The 7,902-nt window shown below is 41.6% G+C and overlaps 1 non-coding gene across 1 annotated transcript; it reads left to right on the top strand.

The window, feature by feature from the left end:
- Nucleotides 1–651: 651 nt before the first annotated feature.
- Nucleotides 652–784, top strand: LOC129508455 (small nucleolar RNA SNORA71). The gene has a single exon (XR_008664190.1). It is a non-coding gene; the product is annotated as a small nucleolar RNA SNORA71 (small nucleolar RNA).
- Nucleotides 785–7,902: the final 7,118 nt, after the last annotated feature.

A 7,902-nucleotide genomic window follows, 5' to 3' on the forward strand; every position in this document is an offset into this window, starting at 1 on the left:
TCATGAATATAAAGGTAGAAGTTAAGGGATCAAAACAACTTGATGAGCCAGTTTTTTTTTTTTTTTTTTTTTAAGGTTTGATTTATTTATTCATGAGACACACACAGGCAGAGACACAGGCAGAGGGAGCAGCAGGCTCCATGCAGGGAGCCCGACGCGGGACTCGATCCCGGGTCTCCAGGATCAGGCCTGGGCAGAAGGCGGCGCTGAGCCACCCAGGCGCCCGATGAACCAGTTTTATGTTTTCTTTAAGATTTTATTTATTTGAGAGAGAGAGTGAAAGAGAGAGCGGAGGGATCCCTGGGTGGCGCAGCGGTTTGGAGCCTGCCTTTGGCCCAGGGCGCGATCCTGGAGACCCGGGATCGAATCCCACGTCGGGCTCCCGGTGCATGGAGCCTGCTTCTCCCTCTGCCTGTGTCTCTGCCTCTCTCTCTCTCTCTCTGTGACTATCATAAATAAAATAAAAATTAAAAAAAAAAAAAAAGAAAGAAAGAGAGTGCGGAGCGGAGGAGGGGTAGGGGCAGGGGGAGAAGCAAACACCCCACACCCCCAGCAGGGATCCCGGCACAGGGCTCCAATCCAGGACCCGGCATCATGACCTGAGGCCACTCAGGTGCCCCGATGAATCAGTTTTTAAAAATAAAATGTAGCACCTGCATTCGAAAGTGCTCACGGTCTGTCAGTGCCCTGGTCATTGATAGTGCAGGGAGAGGAGCTGCTGAAGGGCTTCCTCGTGTCTGGAGGGTCCACTCCCGTCTCTTCCAAATTCTGGGGCTTTCCCACGCTTCCTCTTCCTCACCGCCTTTCAGGTGCCTCCTGGCACCTGCTGTCTTGCATTCTCTCAGGTTCAGTTTGGTTTCCGTTTCTGTGAGGCTTTAAAGGGGGAGCATGAGCGTGGGTCCTCCCTCAGTGCATGTCTGAGTTAGTTGTGGTCTTCTGACACTGGCCTCTAATTTAAATAAATCAAATAAAATATAAAACCTTATTTGAAGTTTTTTTATCAAAAAATGGGGAGGAACCAGCATCCCTGGGGAAATCACTATAAAGAACTGGCCCATTGTAGACTTCCATTCAAGTAGGGTTTTTACTTACAGACTATATTTATCATATATGTCACCTCTATTTCCTATGTCTTAACTCCCCATGAATGCTGCTGTTATCAACACGTAACATTAAATCTTCGAGTTGCTGATCTTGGTCTCAAGTAAAAAGGCATCTTTGTTAGCTAACTGGAGAACTGCGCTAGCTGGAAGCCTCCCTGAAGATTCTTCAGAAATGTTCAGGGGCCCATAAATGCTGTCAAGCGGACAGCTTCTTCCCAAGACCAATGGAACACGGTCACCTCTGCAGCAGATGGTCAGGCTTCCTGTCTGTTTCATCCTCTCACCAGTAACAGTTTAGATTCCTCAGAGACACGAGTTATATTGTAAATACAGTACTCCATAGACTCTTTATCCTCGGTAGTGTTCTTTGCCACTCAATCTTCGGGACCAGTCCACACCTGGGAACAATTTGCTGATGATTTGACTAAAACTGACCATGAGGTTTGTAGTCACTTTCCACCTAATTTATGTTGCTACTAATTTCTTTTTATTTTAATTTTTTAAAATGTATTCATTCATGACAGACACAGAGAGAGAAAGAGGCAGAGACACAGGCAGAGGGAGAAGCAGGCCCCACGCAGGGAGCCCGACGTGGGACTCCATCCGAGGATCACACCCTGGGCTGCAGGCGGCGCTAAACCCCTGAGCCACCTGGGCTCCCCAATTGCTACTAATTTCTTGAGTTAAATTAGTTGATTTCCTAAGTGAGTTGGATCAGCTGCTAAGTATATTTTAAAAGACAAGCCTTTTTATTTTTTAAGTAAGCAATTTATAGTATTCAAGGTTTTATTAAAATTCAGGTTAGATTACATTTAGCATAGCAGTAGTTTCAGGTGTAGAATCTAGTGATTCATCACTTATATACAACATCCCGTGCTTCTCACAAGCACCCTGTTCATTTAAGTAGGCAATTCATTTACTACCCCAATATCAGGTTCTTCAGACTCTTCAGAATGGGGATAGGAACTTTCTCTTGAGTTATTCTGGGTAAAATTAGATCTTGGCTTACAACATTGCAATTGATGTGTAATAAAGTCTTAATGGTGTCTAAAGACTTTATTATGCTCATTAGGTTCATAGAGTCTTCAGTATGAATTCTCTGATGTTTAATATGGCTTGAGCAGTAAGTACACAACTTCCCACATTATGAATAGAGCTTTATATTTAAGATTTTATTTATTTATTTGAGAGAGTGACAGAGCAAGCACGAACAAGGTAGTGGGGGAATGGGCAGAGGGAGAGGGAGAAGCAGACTCCCCTCTGAGCAGGGAGCTAATGTGGGGCTTGATCCCAGGACCCTGGGATCATGACCTGAGCCGAAGGCAGATGCTCAACCACCTGAGCCACCCAGGCACCCCGAGCTTTATATTTAACATAAATATCCTGGTGTTCAATAAGAGGTGAGTGACAATTAAAGGCCTGTGTATATTCATTGTATTTAGAGAGATCTTCTATCTAATAAATTAGCTAATCTGATGTTCAGTTATGTCTATTCTGTATATGCAGGAATTATCTTCATAGAGTTTGATTCCAGCTTTAATTTTCTGAAATTGGGTTATAAATACCTAAAGTGTCTTTCAGATTTAAAATATTCATAAGATTTTTCTCAAGTAAGAATTCTCAGATATAGACTAAGGTTTGTGTATTGGCCAAAAGAAGGCATTTTTTTGCTTGGTGCTGAAAGTTTGTCTTCTGATTTTTCTTCTCCATATACAGCTTTTAGATTCCTAATTCTCTCTGAAACAGGAACACTTTAGCTCATGGCTTAAAAGTTGTTCCATTATTTTGTGTGGGGATGAGTGATCTTTATAAATATCCTACACTCAGTGTGAAACATGGAAGAACAAAAAACTACTTTGATTTACTACTACTTTGGAGGAAAGGAAATTCCTTTTTGTTTTAAAGAATTATCTATTTTTAGCGCAAGCGAGAGAAAGTGCACAGGGGGAAGGGGCAAATGGAGAGTGTGTCCCAAGCTGACTCTGCACTCAGCATGGAGCCCAGTGTGGGGCTGGACCCCACCATCCTGACCTCACGACCCTGAGACTACGACCTGAACTGAAACCAAGAGTTGGACGCTCAACTGACTGCATCACTCAAGCACTCCTGGAAGGAAGGGCATTTCTTTCTTTCTTTTTTTTTTTTTAAGATTTTATTTATTTATTCACGAGAGACACAGAGAGAGAGGCAGAGACACAGACAGAGGGAGAAGCAGGCTCCTCATAGGGAGCCTGACGTGGGACCCAATCCCTGGACTCAGGATCACACCCTGAGCAGAAGGCAGATGCTCAACCACTGGGCCACCCAGGCATCCCAGGAAGGGAATTTCTATGCTAAAAATAGGATCATTAAACTTTAAATGATGTCAGTGAGATGTGAATGGCACAGATAGCTCTCAATAATGAGTTTGCAGTCTAAAAATTGGATAGTGACCCTGAAAACTAAAAGATTTTTGTCTAGGAAAGTGAAAAAGGATATAAGGGAAGGGGGTAAATCAGTGATTTCCACGCTTTGGCAAGCAGCATATTTACCTAGCAAATTTATTAAAAATACAAATATCCAAGCCTCATCCTCTAGATAAGGAACACATGCCTTAACAACCTGGTTAAGTGATTTTGTTGAATCCTAAGCATTGAAAACTACTGGATAAGATAAAGGGGGAAAGTATAGGAAAACATTATGAAATTAAGGGATTGGAGAAGTTGGGGATCCCTGGGTGGCTTAGCAGTTTAGCACCTGCCTTTGGTCCAGGTTGTGATCCTGGGCCTGCCTTCGGTCCAGGGAATGATCCTGGAGTCCCAGGATCAAGTCCCACATCGGGCTCCCGGCATGGAGCCTGCTTCTCCTTCTGCCTGTGTCTCTGCCTCTCTTTCTCTGTGTCTCTCATGAATAAATTAATAAAATCTTTAAAAAATTCAAACCTACATGGTCTAAGTTGTGACTGTAAAAGAAAACTATAACACAGGCCTATTTACTAAATAGTTTATATGGAATTTCTTTTTAAAAAATATTTATTTATTTATTTATTCATTTATTTATTTATTCATAAGAGACACAGAGAGAGCAGGGAGGGGCAGAGACATAGGCAGAGGGAGAAGCAGGCCCTACACAGGGAGCTGGACGTCAGACTCGACCCTGGGTCTCCAGGATCATGCCCTGGGCTGAAGGCTGTGCTAAACCGCTGAGCCACCTGGGCTGCCCAGTTTATGTGGAATTTCAAGCTCAACTTTTCAAAATGAAATATAAAGACAAATTTTTCTAGCTAAAAAAAGATTTAGGTTACTATAACCCTATGCATGTGGTTGAACTCTGGGAATCATTTTTAGTATAAATACTACTTTTCACCACATTGCCTAAGTATATATAATTGACATGTAGTAAGTATAGGCAGTGATGCTATCCAGGGTGTGTCTGGAAAACAGTGGTTTTCCCTAGTTCTATTTAAAAACTGACTTTAGGGATCCCTGGGTGGCGCAGCGGTTTGGTGCCTGCCTTTGGCCCAGGGCGCGATCCTGGAGACCTGGGATCGAATCCCACTTTGGGCTCCTGGTGCGTGGAGCCTGCTTCTCCCTCTGCCTGTGTCTCTGCCTCTCTCTCTCTCTCTCTCTCTCTCTCTCTCTCTCTCTCTCCGTGTGACTATCATAAATAAGTAAAAATTTAAAAAAAATAAATAAATAAAAACTGACTTTATAATAACATGTTGATTTTTCTGGAAATCTTTAAACCTCTCAAGCAGTCTTATCTAGATGGTTTTACTGCCTTTGGTGTGTGGTAGAGGGGCCCTGGCACGCAGTCTCCCTCGGGACAGAGCCTCTCATTTTTCCACGTGCCAGGTGTGCTTCTAAGGGACCATAAATGAGTCCCTCCCACGAAATTGCCCTCAGCTGAAGGGAGCTGCCTCACCCAAAATTAGCCTCTTGGATTCAGCCCATACCCCAAAACTGGGCACTATAAGGGTACAAAGTCTCCACTTCTTTACCTCACTTTTGTTCATCTCTGAATGGCCAGTTTCAGAGATTTTGTGAGATGAGCTGAGGCCTGTGTTGTAAAAGCATCACTGCTCATTTTCTTCTGTCCAGTCCTGCTGCCCTCACTCCCTCCCAGTGGTAATTCCTGAGGGAAGTCCCTAATATCCCGCCTGCTTATAAAGTCTGTTTCCTGCAAAACTCAACCTACCGCATGTGTATACTTATGGTTCCAGCTAGGTTATAAATCTGTTATAAAAATAATGTCTCATCTTTGCTAAGTCCCTTAGTACTAAAGCCCTAGGCTTATATAGTTGATATCTTCAAGAACATAGAAATAGGGAGGAAGATCAGGGAAGCTAAGACAGGAAAGAAACTATTATGAAAAAGACCATTCCAAAAATGAAGAAAGAGTTTTTCTAGGCAAATTCCATATAAATTAATCAACCAATCCAATATGTAATGAGAGCCTACTGTTTCCAAATTTGGGAACAAAAATAGATATGAGCACTTTTAAGTAGAAAAAAAGGCAAATAGGAAAAAATGATATATGATGTAAAGGCTATAGGGATAATTTATATGGCTCAAATTACAAATCATACTCTGGAGGCTTTGAGACATGACCTGAGCACTGAAAATGTTACAATGCTTTCTCATGCTGTGACTTTCCTAATTAACAGGATTAATCCATTACTGGAGGAGTCAGTAATTCTAGAACTAGACCTGAGAAATTGTATTTTTGCCTTTTTTACATCCATTCCCTTTCTTTCAGTAATTTATCTCTATTTTTTAGGGGAACAACCCTTCTCTTGTGTTTAGTCCATGTAGTTTCAGTGAAGCTTAGAACAATGAACTATTGGTTTTATCCAAGCCTGGATAATTAGTCATTTTGACTCTGGTTCAGGGATGGGTATCTGACCTTATGAGAGTCAATCACTCCATATTTGCCAGAACTATTACAAAAGTATGTGTATTTCCCTCTGCTACTTCATGAGGAAAGCTTGACTGAAAATGAGGCTGACTGGGAAGAATAGAGAAAGGGAGACCATAGTCTATAGGTGATTGAAGTCCTGGATCCAGCCATTCTTGAAGCTTGACTTCTTCAGTTAGAAAAGGTAATACATTTCCTCTGTTAGTTTAAACGACTTTGAGCTATATTTCTGGCATCTGCAATCAAGAGTCTTAATACAAACTTAATGAATTATATATGGTATCTCCAGCATCAATTCCCATACCCATACTGGAAAAAGGCAATCACATGTATGTATTTATCAATTGTTGCAACTCTGCTTTCTTTAATGCATGCAGATCTCCCGAGACTGTCACAAATCTTCTGTGAACAGAATGTTGTCTTTTTTTTTTTTTTTGTAGTAAACTCTACACCCAGCTGGAACTCATGACCCCAACACAAAAAGTAGAATGCTCTACCAACTGAGCCTGCCAGGCACCCTTCAGAATGTTATCTTTGGGGATCCCTGGGTGGCGCAGCGGTTTGGCGCCTGCCTTTGGCCCAGGGCGCGATCCTGGAGACCCGGGATCGAGTCCCACGTCGGGCTCCCGGTGCATGGAGCCTGCTTCTCCCTCTGCCTATGTCTCTGCCCCCCTCTCTCTGTGACTATCATAAATAAATAAAAATTTAAAAAAAAAACCAGAATGTTATCTTTGTATTCAGTTCTAGCATATCTTACATACTGAAATGTCCTCACTGGTCTCCACTTGTCTGTATACTGTCATCTTACAGTATACAGGTGTCTATTTCTCTCATGGACTTTTCCAGAATGTCTTTCTATTCTTTTATACCCAGTTCCAACCCTAGATCCTAAAATAGTTTTTCCCTATTCCATAAAAATAGTTCTGCATCTTTTTAGGCCAGTAGAAGCTTTTCACCATAATTCATTCTATCATAATTGTGAATAAGGAGACTTAGATTAGCAGGAGACTAAAGTTCCTAATATGGAAAGGTCTGGGAAGACTGTAGCATTAGGGACAATGCATTTACATTTATTTAAATGACATAAGATGGCAATCTGGATTGCCTAAGAAAGGTCTTAAGAGGTAAGTTTGCTTCAGTCAGAGAAGTTGACAGAATATTTTTTGCAACTTGCCACAAATGTAATCTGCTTGGGAGTTTAATGAGACTATAACCAAGTGAGTAGGTCTAGATTCAGATAGGAAGGGGAGATTAAATTGGAGGTAAGTTGAATAAAGAAAACAGCTCAGGATTTGGATTTCCACCCATCTAGACTTGATAATGTTGCATTTTCATTCTAATTCGAAGTATGTTCTAATTTTCTTTGTGATTTTTTGAGCTAGGAGTTACTTGACTTAATCTGGGGATTCCCTACATTTTTCCTAGGTTTCCTAGGGTTCTCTTTTTTTTTTTTTTTTTAACTTAATTCCACTGTTGTCAGAAAACGTACTTTGTATGATTTCAACCCTTGTTAATCTATTGAGGCTTGTTTTGTGGTGTGACACTATAGGACCTATCCTGGAGAATGTGCCTTGTGCACGTAAAAATTACACATACTCAACAGTCTTTAGATGCGTTGTTTAATAAAAATCAAGCCAAGTAAATTTTAATCTCATTGACTTTATTAATCGATTAATGGATCAGGCAGCAACCGATCTAGCCGGAAGAGGGGAAGGGCTACAGAAAGGGAAGGGCTTTATTTTTTATTTTTTTTTAAATTTTTTTTTAATTTATTTATGATAGTCACAGAGAGAGAGAGAGAGAGAGAGGCAGAGACACAGGCAGAGGGAGAAGCAGGCTCCATGCACCGGGAGCCCGATGTGGGATTCGATCCCGGATCTCCAGGATCGTGCCCCGGGCCAAA

Source organism: Nyctereutes procyonoides, unplaced genomic scaffold (genome assembly GCF_905146905.1).
Source record: "Nyctereutes procyonoides isolate TBG_1078 unplaced genomic scaffold, NYPRO_anot_genome, whole genome shotgun sequence".
Classification (NCBI taxonomy): domain Eukaryota; kingdom Metazoa; phylum Chordata; class Mammalia; order Carnivora; family Canidae; genus Nyctereutes; species Nyctereutes procyonoides.